Raw genomic sequence first — 11,487 nt, 5'->3', positions numbered from 1 at the left:
ATAATCCCAGGAGTTCCACAGGCCTGGATCTGATGTCTAGATTCTGAAGCTGAATCCAGCCTCTGTAACCCGAAACTGAATTAAATGTCAGAGACAGAGTTTTGGGTGATATAGAAAAGAATAGCTTTATTGCTTTGCCAGGCAAAGGGCGCCACAGCAGGCTAGTGCCCTCAAAACTGTGTGTCCCCACTTGGAGGGGGTAGCGATGAGTTTTATAGTAATGGTTCAAAGTGGGCGTGATCAGCTCGTGGACATTCTTCTGATGGGTTGGTGGGGAGGTAAGTGGGAGTCGGCATCATCAACCTTCTGGTTCCAACCAGTCTGGGGTCTACTGCTTGTGGGCAGGCAGCATACTGTTAACTTCTCCCACCTGGTGAGGGTTTCAGTACCTGCAAAACAGCTCAAAGATACTGTTATGTGTATCCCTTGAGGGGGAACAAGGACCCTGCCCCCCAGGCTACACTATTGATTTTTGACTGTTCCTCCCTTATCTCTGCATTTCTTCCCTTCCCTGATTAGCAACTGTTTCAACCTGCCCTTTGGAACTTGGGAAGGGGACACAGAAAGGCTTTTGTGCCCAGGAGCCCCACAGGGTCCTGCTCGGTTTCAATTCCACTAAACTCTATCACCTATATCTCCTTGAAAATTGTAGAACCTAGGAGAAAGACAGACATGTTCTCAATTTTCTGCTTTGTGGTAATGTACAAAAAATGGTCCATATTCCTCGGTTTCTCTAAGACCACTCATGAAGTATTGGAGGTGATTTCAGGTTAACATGACAACCACGCAAACAACCCAAGCTTGTATATCATACACTTCTTTTTGCAAGTCCTTGATTTAATGCCTCGGGGAATTTTTCAGCTGCAACATTTCTTTGCAGATTCCAGACTCCTACTCACTGTGTTATTTGAATCTCACCCCTCCTCTCCCAAGTCCACCTCCCCACCACCCCCCGCCACAAAAAATCTCTCAGCTTTTTATTCTCCTAGGTTATTTCCCTTTAAATCTTTCCAAGAAACCGCATTCCCTGCATTTTATTATGCAGAAAAATTTGACATTCCATTTGGGCCTGGCTTTGCATTAATAAAGATCCATGGGTTTCACACTGAGCAGTCAGAAGTCCTGGCTAAAACTTAGAAATGTGAGCCTTACTTTTCTTCTTCCTTCACTTGTCTTTATAAGTAGAAAAAAGGGGGAATAAAAATTTATTTAATTTATTATTATGAACCATATCTTTATCTTTTATGTTTGAATAGCTATGTGTTTTTCCTCACTTCTAAAAATCCCTTGATGGGCTGTTATGAGAACTTTCATGTCACTGGCTGACGTGAAAAGGGTGGATAATACATGTCCAATGAATCAATGAATCAATAATTAGTTTATTAGCTAGTACATACCTTCTCCGTTAATAAAGTCTTCATAGTAAAGATGATACTTGAATAGCCATTGAAGGATGCTCAAGGGATTTCCAAAAAGAGAAAACACTGTATATACTGATAACAATTACAGTGCGGGAAATGAAAGAGCATGGGTTTCAAGCAATTATGAAAAGTTAAGGGTATAAGGCATATAAAAGTGTTGATAGTCCTATTAAATGGCTCAGGCTGCCATAGAAAAATATCCCAGACTAGGTGGCTTAAACACCAGAAATTTATTTCTCACAGTTCTGGAGGATGGAGACCCAAGAACCAGGTGCTGGCTAATTTGGTTCCTGGTGAGAACTCACTTCCTGGCTTGCACATGGCCACCTACGCCCTGTGTCCTCACATGACACAGAAGAGAGAGCCATCTGGTGTCTCTTCCTCTTTTAGGAAGGGCACCAGCCCTATCAGATTAGGGCCCCACCCTTATGACCTCATTTAACCCTTATAACCTCACAGGCCTTATCTTTAGATAAAGTCAACTTGGGGGTTATGGCTTCAACATGAGTTTTGGGGGAACACAATTCAGTCCAAAGTATTCCACATCTGGCTCTTTAAATTTCATGCCCATCTTATATGCAAAAAAAAACATTGATTTCATCTCAACATCCTCAAAGTCTTAAATTGTTCCGACATCAATGCTAAAGCTCAAAATCTCATCTAAATATCATCTACATCAGATACATGTGAGACGCAAGGTACAATTAATCTTGAGGTAAAAGTCCTCTCCAGCTAGGAGCTTGTGAAACCAGACAAATTATGTGTTTCCAAAATACAGTGGTGGGACAAGCATAGGATAGCTATTTCCATTCCAAAAGGTAGAAAAAAAAAGAAGGGAGAGGTGACGGGTCCCAAGCAAGTCCAAACCTGGCAAAGAAAATGCTGTTAGGTTAATTTTATGGGAAACTCCATTATCTATGTGTGATATAGGACAGCATCCTTTAACTTACACTTAGATGTGTTGCAAAATAAATTGACTTATGAAAAAAAGTCAAATGTATAAGCGCTGAACAACAGCTGAAGCTGAATGTAATGATGGCACAAATTTACAGTATGAAAGGCAGCATTAAGCCCTTTGTAAATGCATCTAAATAGAAGCCTTGTCCAGTTAAGAGCCAGCAAGGCCTCAGTAGGTTGGCCCTGTTATATTACAGGCACATCTTGGATACAGCTCAGGAACAGGCAGTTATGTCTACAGCCAATCCCTTCTGTAGCTCCTCTAATTTTTTTTCAGTTTCTTGTCACCAGTGATCCTGAGACACAGCAAGTCTGAAGCTTCTGAGGCAGAGAATCGGACTGAGCACGGGTGGTAACAAAAGTGGTTGCTTAAACCAGTCTGTAACGCAAGAGACAAAAGTACGCAATGGGGCAAAGGGAAATACCACACTTCAAGTGGGAGCTGAGCAGAAATAAGCCAAGAAAGGGAAAACAAATATATGTAAGCAGGAAGAGATTAGGGGGAGGAGGAAGAAAGGACAAGGAGGGCTACAGGAGAAAATGCTTGGTAAGTCGTCTTGATTCCGCAAGATAACACGCCCCTGGATTGGTGATTTCTCCTGCTGTGGTTCGTATACCTACTCATAAGCATGTTAGCTGAAGAGTGTTACCTGACACGTAAAAACCTGACCCCATCTCAGTAAGCTTTTCTGTTTCCTGTTTTGTATTGTCAACTGTCTGAATAAAGATGTGGCTTCTTCGTTTTCTTCTTTTCTGCAAGGCAGCTGTGTCCCGGCCTGCTTTCTCTGGCCAGCCAGCCTGTACTCTGTGACCTGGACCCTTGTGTTCACTCGTGGCGGCCTTTACCACAGATAAGCAGCCAAGACCCACCACCGACCAGGGCCTCCTTCATGTTGGACTTGGCAGCTCATTTTATGAGCAGACACATTTTCTTGTATTATTAAAGAAACGTACACAACTTCTTCTTATGCACTAATGTAAGATACATTCCTATAATCTTGCTGCAGATTACACACGGGGCTATATTAAGCAAGCATAGACTCTAAGCTTCAGTCACCAACGCCCAGGAGTATTTTGCTGCAAAACCTGCAGCTCTCTCATTCTAGATTCCCTGACCTCTAGCATGCAAATCACATCAAAGAAAAATGGGAAGAAAGGAAAAAGACAATGTGGAACTAACATGGAAGAGAGCGTTCATTCCTCAGGAAGTGGGAGACTCCAGTCTGCATTGCTTAACTCATACCTGCCTTGGCTTCGTGCTGCAGCTTGTACCCTTTCCGCCAGAGGACACCTACAAATAGCAAGTCCTTGGCCTTAAATCCTTGGGCCCTTCCCATCCCCCTCCACAGTTCTAACCCATGTCTCTTAGGGAGAGTTTCCGACCCAAGACTCAGCTCAAACGCCTGTTTCTAGTCAAGGATTTTCATACACCTCCTCCTACCGCAACCTGTCTCTAGGTTCTCCTTCTTTTGTTTCCTCACATAGTTTTTGTGGACCCCTCTATCAAGATCCTTAAAATGACTGATAATTATTATGAATTTACCTGTCGGTTTTCCCAATTTATGGTTAAACTCTAAGCATCTGACAAAGGGGAAGCCCTCTGTAAAAGCCTGCCAATGAAAGAAATGAATAAAATAAACTTGCATCTCAAAAATACAGCATCACAATGGATGCATTCTGGTTCCTAATAACAAACAAGTGAGAGTTGCATAGCTTAGCAGGTTGATGTGTCATAATATACGTATGTGAACACTAACGTCTAAATCCCCGTAGGTTCAAAACTATAAAAGCTATATAGGGTATTTGAAATGGAAATTACATTAAACAAGCACAGTTTGGCAAAAATCAAATAATTGTGCTTCAGTGTAAAGCACTGGTACTTTTCATCTCTGAAAGAAGAATTCAGGTTTAAGTCAGTTTTTACATTGTTTAAGTGGTGACATCTATTCAAAAATGTTTGTTTTTTTGTCTTTGTTTCAGTAGAAGTTTGCACAGAGCCCCAGTATACAATAAAAGGGTCATGAGCCTGTTTGGCAAACTTCATGAATGTTCTTTTGTGCTCTGCTCCATGAAGGCCCTTGATAGTTGCAGTGAAAGTCAAAGGCTTCATCCAACACAATTTGAAAATAACCACTTATGAACTCTAAGGTTCTTTCTCATTCTTCACACCTTTGAATCAATAAAACTGTGTTCTATAGTAGAGAGCATTCAATTGTTGGTATATTGTACTACCTGATGTATATTTCCAATGTTTTATTTCACTGTTCTAAATAGTTAAGGGCATCTTGTTATTCAAATACTACTGGTAAATATGTAAATGGTAAATCCATTTTTTTTTAGTTTATCTAAATCCACACAAGTCTATCCGTTGGCCCAAAGCTGTAATATTGTATAACAAATCACCTAGGAGCAGCTTCCAGCAATAGACCAAACATTTCTGAAGAAAGCAAAATGATATCCTAGAATATGCTGTCAAAACCTCATCCCGTACCTGTGAAAAATACTTAGCCATATTGGAGCTCAAAAAATAACTAAAATATTTTCAATATTACAATATGTTTCCCATTGTATATCCAATCTAATTTCAGCCCTCATACGCAAAGCTCATCTATAACAGCACTTATAGCAAACTGGCTGGGTGCTTTCATTCATTTTTATAGCTATTTGCATTGTACATTCATCACCTGAAACACAAAACAACATGTTTATGAAATAGAGTCAAATTTTGCATGCACAGCCCACTGCAATATGCAAAATTATCAAACTTTGAAGCTCATGGGGTTGGTGTTGGAAACTTACTGGGAGAAATGTATTTGGAGCTTTACCAAATCAATAACTTCTAAAATGCAGTTTAAAACATTTGTTAAAGTCGTAATGTGTGCAGGTATTCACATCCTTAAACACAGGAATGTTTTGTATTTACTGGATGTACACTGAGATCAAAGTCTTTGTCATAAACACTCTCAGTGTTTGAAGCAGTTCTTAGAGATAGAAGTCTGGCTTTTTTTTTTTAGGAGCATAAAATCACTTGCAAAAAACAGTGACCTATATTAATAGCATATTTAGAACCTTAGCCAGTGCTTCCTAACACTAAACTTTACATCTAAGGTTTTGATATAAACCATGTTTAAAATATTGAAACTATTGTCTTACTTAATGAATGTAACCTGCCAACACTTATTGCACACCTATCCAGTGCAGAATATTGCAGTAGGCATAAAGCCTGCTGGAATATTAAATTTGCAACTCATTTTCCAGAATGCTTTGGCAAAACCTTCATTTTTCTTCCCAAATTGTGCTCTGTAATTAGTATATGCCTTTATGTTCATTAAGCACCACAAAATAATATCAACTTGCCTGAGCTGAGAGTTTAAGCTCAATATCCACGCATTGTTGTTTGACTACTGTGTGTTGTGATGAGTAGAGGTCCAGGTCATGAGAAGTTCCATCATCAACTGTTTAATACGTAGAATGTGAGTCCCTTGTACAAGATAGATACATTAATGTCCTTGATAATTTAGTACTCATTTTAGCTAATATAGCTAACATTTTCCCCTTAAACTTTTAAACCAGAAATGTTTCAAATTTGCAGAACCAAGGAGAATGCACTTGCAGAAAGCCCACATATTTGGAAGTACTGATAAATTACAAAAATCATATGCTGGTTAGAGATCTATCCTCCAAACAATAGTTGATCAACCATAAAACCACTGCAGATGTGAAGACCTTGCATTGCAGGTCTATGTAACTATAACATGTATATTACCACAAGACTTTCTCTGGAAATGGGGTTAAAGGTATTTCTCGTATTTTGCATCCATTCATTCTGATTCAGCTCTTCTCTGTGAAAACAAGGAAAGAAATGGATGATCTTATGAAAGATAAGTCTCATCCATCCCACTCCATGCTCTCCCACCAGGGAGGGACTTGGGTGCACAGTGAAAAGGGAGGGTCCATGCTCATTAAAAGGGACATGATTGGAAACCAGAAGGTATCCTGTAAACAAGAGTTCTCCTTTTTTTTTTGCTGAAACAGAATGATTTTGTTTTGCTTAGTTTAGTTCCCACTTAAGCTAAATCTTCCTGGCAGTGCAGAGAGAAGACAGGGGAGGTTGGGTGATTGAAATGAGATTTCTGTTAGTAGAGATTTCATTCCCAAACATGGAACCTCAGACCATGTGCTGCAAACTAATGGCTTTTTGTCCAAGAAGGAAACCTTCAGTTTGACTAGTTAGGATGTGTTCATTGAATTGACACCAATATTTATGTAAAACGTAGCACAGGCTTCCTGCATTTAATTGCATTTTAGGAGAAAAAGGAGAACCTACCAGAAGTCATAAGAGGTCGCTGAAGTGTCCCACAGTTGAGTGTGTGCCTTTGCTGAGAAATGAAAGTTATATTATGTGTTACCTTTTCATCTGTTACACGTCTTTGCCAGCTGCGGAGACACGTCAGGTGCCGTTATCCCGCAAATGTTACTCTCTTTTTCAATCGCTAACCTCTTGTTGACAGTAATCAGGACTTGATGGAGGAGCCTTTGCAGGTGTTACATGATAGTTGGTGCTAGTGTGATATAGTATGTGACAGTTTTAGTATTACATCCTGTAGGATGATACATCATCAAATAATGTTTCAGATAATCCTTAGTCTTTCCGCAGAAAGGTAATTGTTACCCATCTAATAATATTTCCAGATGGCACAGTGGGTGAGGTGTGGGCTAAAAATAAAAGAGGACTAGGCTTAAAAAGTGAGGCCAGAGCAAAACGTGAAATAAAGAAAATTACCAGGAATTGTGCAGAAGTGCAAAACTCTTTTCAGAACTAGGATTGCGTTAAGATGTTATGGCATAATATTTGGATAAAATAGAAGGACAACTTGAAATGTTCCCCACATAAGATTTCTTTTTAAGGGGCAAACATTGCAGTAAAAGTAAATAATGCTTTTCTTTATAAGTTTCAGGATGGAGTGCTCAATTTGCAGAAATCCCGGTTCCTGCAGATAACATCTTATGATTACTATCTGAATGTTGCAATATACTGTTCTATGGTTTTCTACAAATTTTGATTTGCTTAAGAGCAAAGTTCAAAGGATTTGTTATTAAAACTCATGTCTGTCTTAGTTAATTAACATTTGCTTTTACTAACTGGCATTGTTTCTCCACCAGAGTGTATCAAGATTTCTTTATTTATTGACCAACTAGCCAGCTCTTTCTGAGTATTCAATACATTCACTGCAACAGACGTCATGGACTTTTAAAGTATTAAAAGCACTCTCAGCAATTATAGTGCTTCTTTAATAAACAAGCATATGACACCTACAAGATACATTTTCCAAACTTGCAAGAAAATATTTAATCAACAAATATTCTATGACACTTACATCTTGAATTTTTAATCAGTGAAGGAATTTTGTTTTCATGTTTTGGAGAATGAAAAAGTAAAGAAAAACGCCCTAAACTTTTTACAATCTCCATAAGCAATGTTTATATTTAAGTTCTCATAATATACCTCTAAATTTTATACTATATGCCTAAAGAGTCCTTGTTTCTTACAAAATGGCAGAATGTTTATTGCAATATGTGGTAGACAGATTCTATTTCCTGTTGTTTTGTTTTCCCAACTGAATGAAACAGGACAACCAGAGTTATGAGACATCAACTTTTGACAACTTTTCGTAAAAAACAAAGATGTAACTCAAATCTTTATCTTTGATTTGGGAAATTAAGAATTATAAATATTGCATTTGACAGTTTCTTCATTCAGATATTTTTGTCTTTAAAGCAAATCTACAGCATGACCTACTGGATGCATATAAATGTGCTGCTTTTTTCTTCTATTTAGAAATGATAATGGAGTTAGGTAAGTTTTCTAAAGTAAAGAGCAGTACACTTTATATATTTGCACATATATTCAAAGTGTCTCTTTGAGATAAGAATGAAGAATATTCCCATTTTAACAAGCATGTAAAAAAATTCTTGGATGAGCTACAAAGTGATTAAATGAATTTATCCAAGTCTCAAAGCAAGTAAATAAAATAGTCAGGAAAATAAATTAGAGTATCACTTATCTCACAGGTATTTCTATTCCATTAGGCTTTAATTTGTATGAATAAGCTAGTGTTTTCTGTCTAAGTTTGTGGCTATAAATTTAAAAAAATGGCTTCAGGCTTTTTTTGACTTGATTATAAATCAATACAATTTATGGGTAATAAATGCCTGTCCAAATACTGTCTTTCAGTCATTTCAAATATTCCAAGCTATGTATCTATCTATCAATCTCTTGATCAATCATCTATCTGTCGCTATCTGTTTCTTTTAAGGCACAGGATTTAGGAAGTAATGGGTCTTGGAGGGGATGATAAGAAATGACCTAACATGTTCTTCCTGGAGTGATGAGGAGCCTTCAGTAGCCTCATTACCAGATGAATTACCAAGGTGAGAAGGATGTACCTCTCACATTTAGCCTAATTTAAAACGTCCGAGTATGGAAAGTATAAGCTGTAAGTTTATACCTTAATTTTTATTACAAAAACTTTCAGGGCTTTTACTTAAGTCTGCACTGCTTGTTAATTTAGCCATAATTTCTTTGGATGCTAGGGCTAATTCTTAAATCATAAGATAAAATGAGCTAGTATTGAATAAACCTAATTTTGCCAAAGGGTTCTACATTCTTTTTTTTTTTTTTGTATACACATATTCTAAAACTTTATTCTTTAAGCACAAGCTATGTTGTTACTCTTATTTTGTACTCTGCACTCATTGTCTTATAAAATCTTTACAAAATACTTTCAAAACTTATCTACTACCTTCACAAATTGAGAGATTAGAAAACTGAAGCCCAGAGAGATCGCTTAATTTGCCTGAGGTCACACAGCTATTAAGTTGGTGAACCTGAATAGGGAAACCAGGTCCACTTGTTGCTCAGGTTAACGTTGCCCTAGGCAGATGGCTTTGGTAAACTGCTTAAGACAAACCAAATAGGTATGCTTTTTAGTAGGATCCTTTCATAAGACTATACTGTTTTGCTGTACTTTTTTTTTTTTTTATCCTAACCCGTGCATCAGTCAAGAAAAATATACTTCCTGGTCACCACGGAAACTTCTATAACAGCAAGTGATGGTGATAATGATGATATTAACCCTTAAAAGGACATCAGAGTGATTGCTTCATACATATTGTGTCAGCACATTAAGTGATACTTATTTATTTATATTTTAAATTTATTTCTGGTTTTGGTATTTTTTTCCCTTCAAAGTCTTCATTCTCTATGTACTTAAAAAACTTAAAATTTTCCAATATTTACCAATCCTTCATTATACAAGCTAATATTTCTACTTGACACCAATTTCTGAGCAATCCTACACTACGGCTGCACTCAAAAAATCATTGTTTTTTTTTTTTTCTTTTTTTTAAATTTTGGCCTGAAAAAAAATGTAATAAACATCGCTGTCTTAGCTATTTCTTTCAAATTTGTTTCCAAGAACTTGATATCTACATTTTCCAAAGTGTCTGTATTCATCTTCCTTCCCTCCACATTGAGAAAGAGGTCCATTGAATGCAACATCTTGGCTTCAGCTTATGCACGATTCTATTGATAATTAGTGTCAAGAGAAATGTTCTTGAATTTCAATTTTAGCAGATATGTTTTCCTCTTGAAGTTTCCATGCCAATTAATATTACTAGAGGGTGATTTTCCCTTGAAATTATCTTTTGAAAGAACTTCTCTGTTTAACTTGTCCAAGAGTAAATATATACATAGAGAAATGAGATCTTAGCTCAGTTAAGAATTAATTGATCTATAAATTTCACTCCAGAATGTATAAATATCCAGGAAAACGTACTTAATCAAAATGAAATCCTTAGTTTTTCAAAAATAAGAAAGAAGAAAATAAGGAAAGAAGAAAGGAAAGAAAGAAAGAAAGAAAGAAAGAAAAGAAAAGAAAAGAAAAAGAGAAAGAAAAGAAAAAGAGAAAGAAAAGAGAAGAATTTTTGAACATTAACAAGTAGTAGAATATTGTAGTCCAGGAGTTTTATGGCTGGTAAAGTTAGTGCCCCTCTTTGGATATTTCAGAATTTCATTCCAGGTGTGAATAACCTCAGAACAGGGAGACTTTCTGCAAAGTGAATTAGCTCTAAATTACTAATAAAAAACAGATTGTATTTAGGGGCAGAGTTAGTATGGGAATTGAAATTCCAAGACCGCACATTATTGTTCACTCCGGGATATTGTGTTAGGTAACAGCAAAGAAAAAAAGGAACAGTGGAAAGGCCAGTAGTCTTAACATCTAACACCAGAACATGTTTTAAGTGTGAGCGCTAATACCCAAAGGGACTGGAGTCTGGATGTCCGCCTGCTTGATCTAATCCCATAATGTAAGAAATGAAAGGCAGTTGACAGAAGCAAGCGATTTTTATTTTTTTAATTTCCCGTCATTATTCAGGTGGTCCATGTGAGGTGCACAAAGTCAGTTTTTATTAGTAGAGTCCACGTATTTGTATTTCCACCCTAAAACAAAGCAAAACAAAACAAGTATGATGGCTTATCATCTCTTCCTTTTTATGTTGTGATGCTTTTCCTACTAACCCCACTGTGTTGTGAACATATTGAAGCAGAGGAAAAGCAATGCAGTAGTTTGACCGGGTGTACATTTAGAAAATTTTTATGAAAATACAAAAAGCTTTTTTCTTAGAACAACCAGCACCTAGTTGAGTACTTCCTTTCTTCTAGCTCCACTACCCAAAGGCCCGTATTTATAACCATTTCTAACACTATGTTTTTGACCTTTTCACTAGAAAAAAATTATTTGAACTATGTAAAATACCAACTTGTTCATCCAACATATCCTTTTCCTACTGTGTTTCAAGCTTTTTTAAAGTAAAGAAACTTTTGTTGGTTTAGAATTACACAGAACTGGTGAAACAGAAGAAATACTGAGATCTGTAGATCTCCCAAATGAAGCCAACCAGGCTGTGAATGAACCAATTAAAAAATCTTGGTGCATAGAGGTGGGATAGAGAAGATGAGTTCCAGAACGGACAGATTACAAGACTGGGTTTGTTCAGCAGATTGTAACTAAAAACTGAAAATAAAAGTTTAATTGCTCTGAGCAAA

Source organism: Balaenoptera ricei, chromosome 18 (genome assembly GCF_028023285.1).
Source record: "Balaenoptera ricei isolate mBalRic1 chromosome 18, mBalRic1.hap2, whole genome shotgun sequence".
Taxonomy (NCBI): domain Eukaryota; kingdom Metazoa; phylum Chordata; class Mammalia; order Artiodactyla; family Balaenopteridae; genus Balaenoptera; species Balaenoptera ricei.
This window is presented reverse-complemented; position numbering follows the sequence as displayed.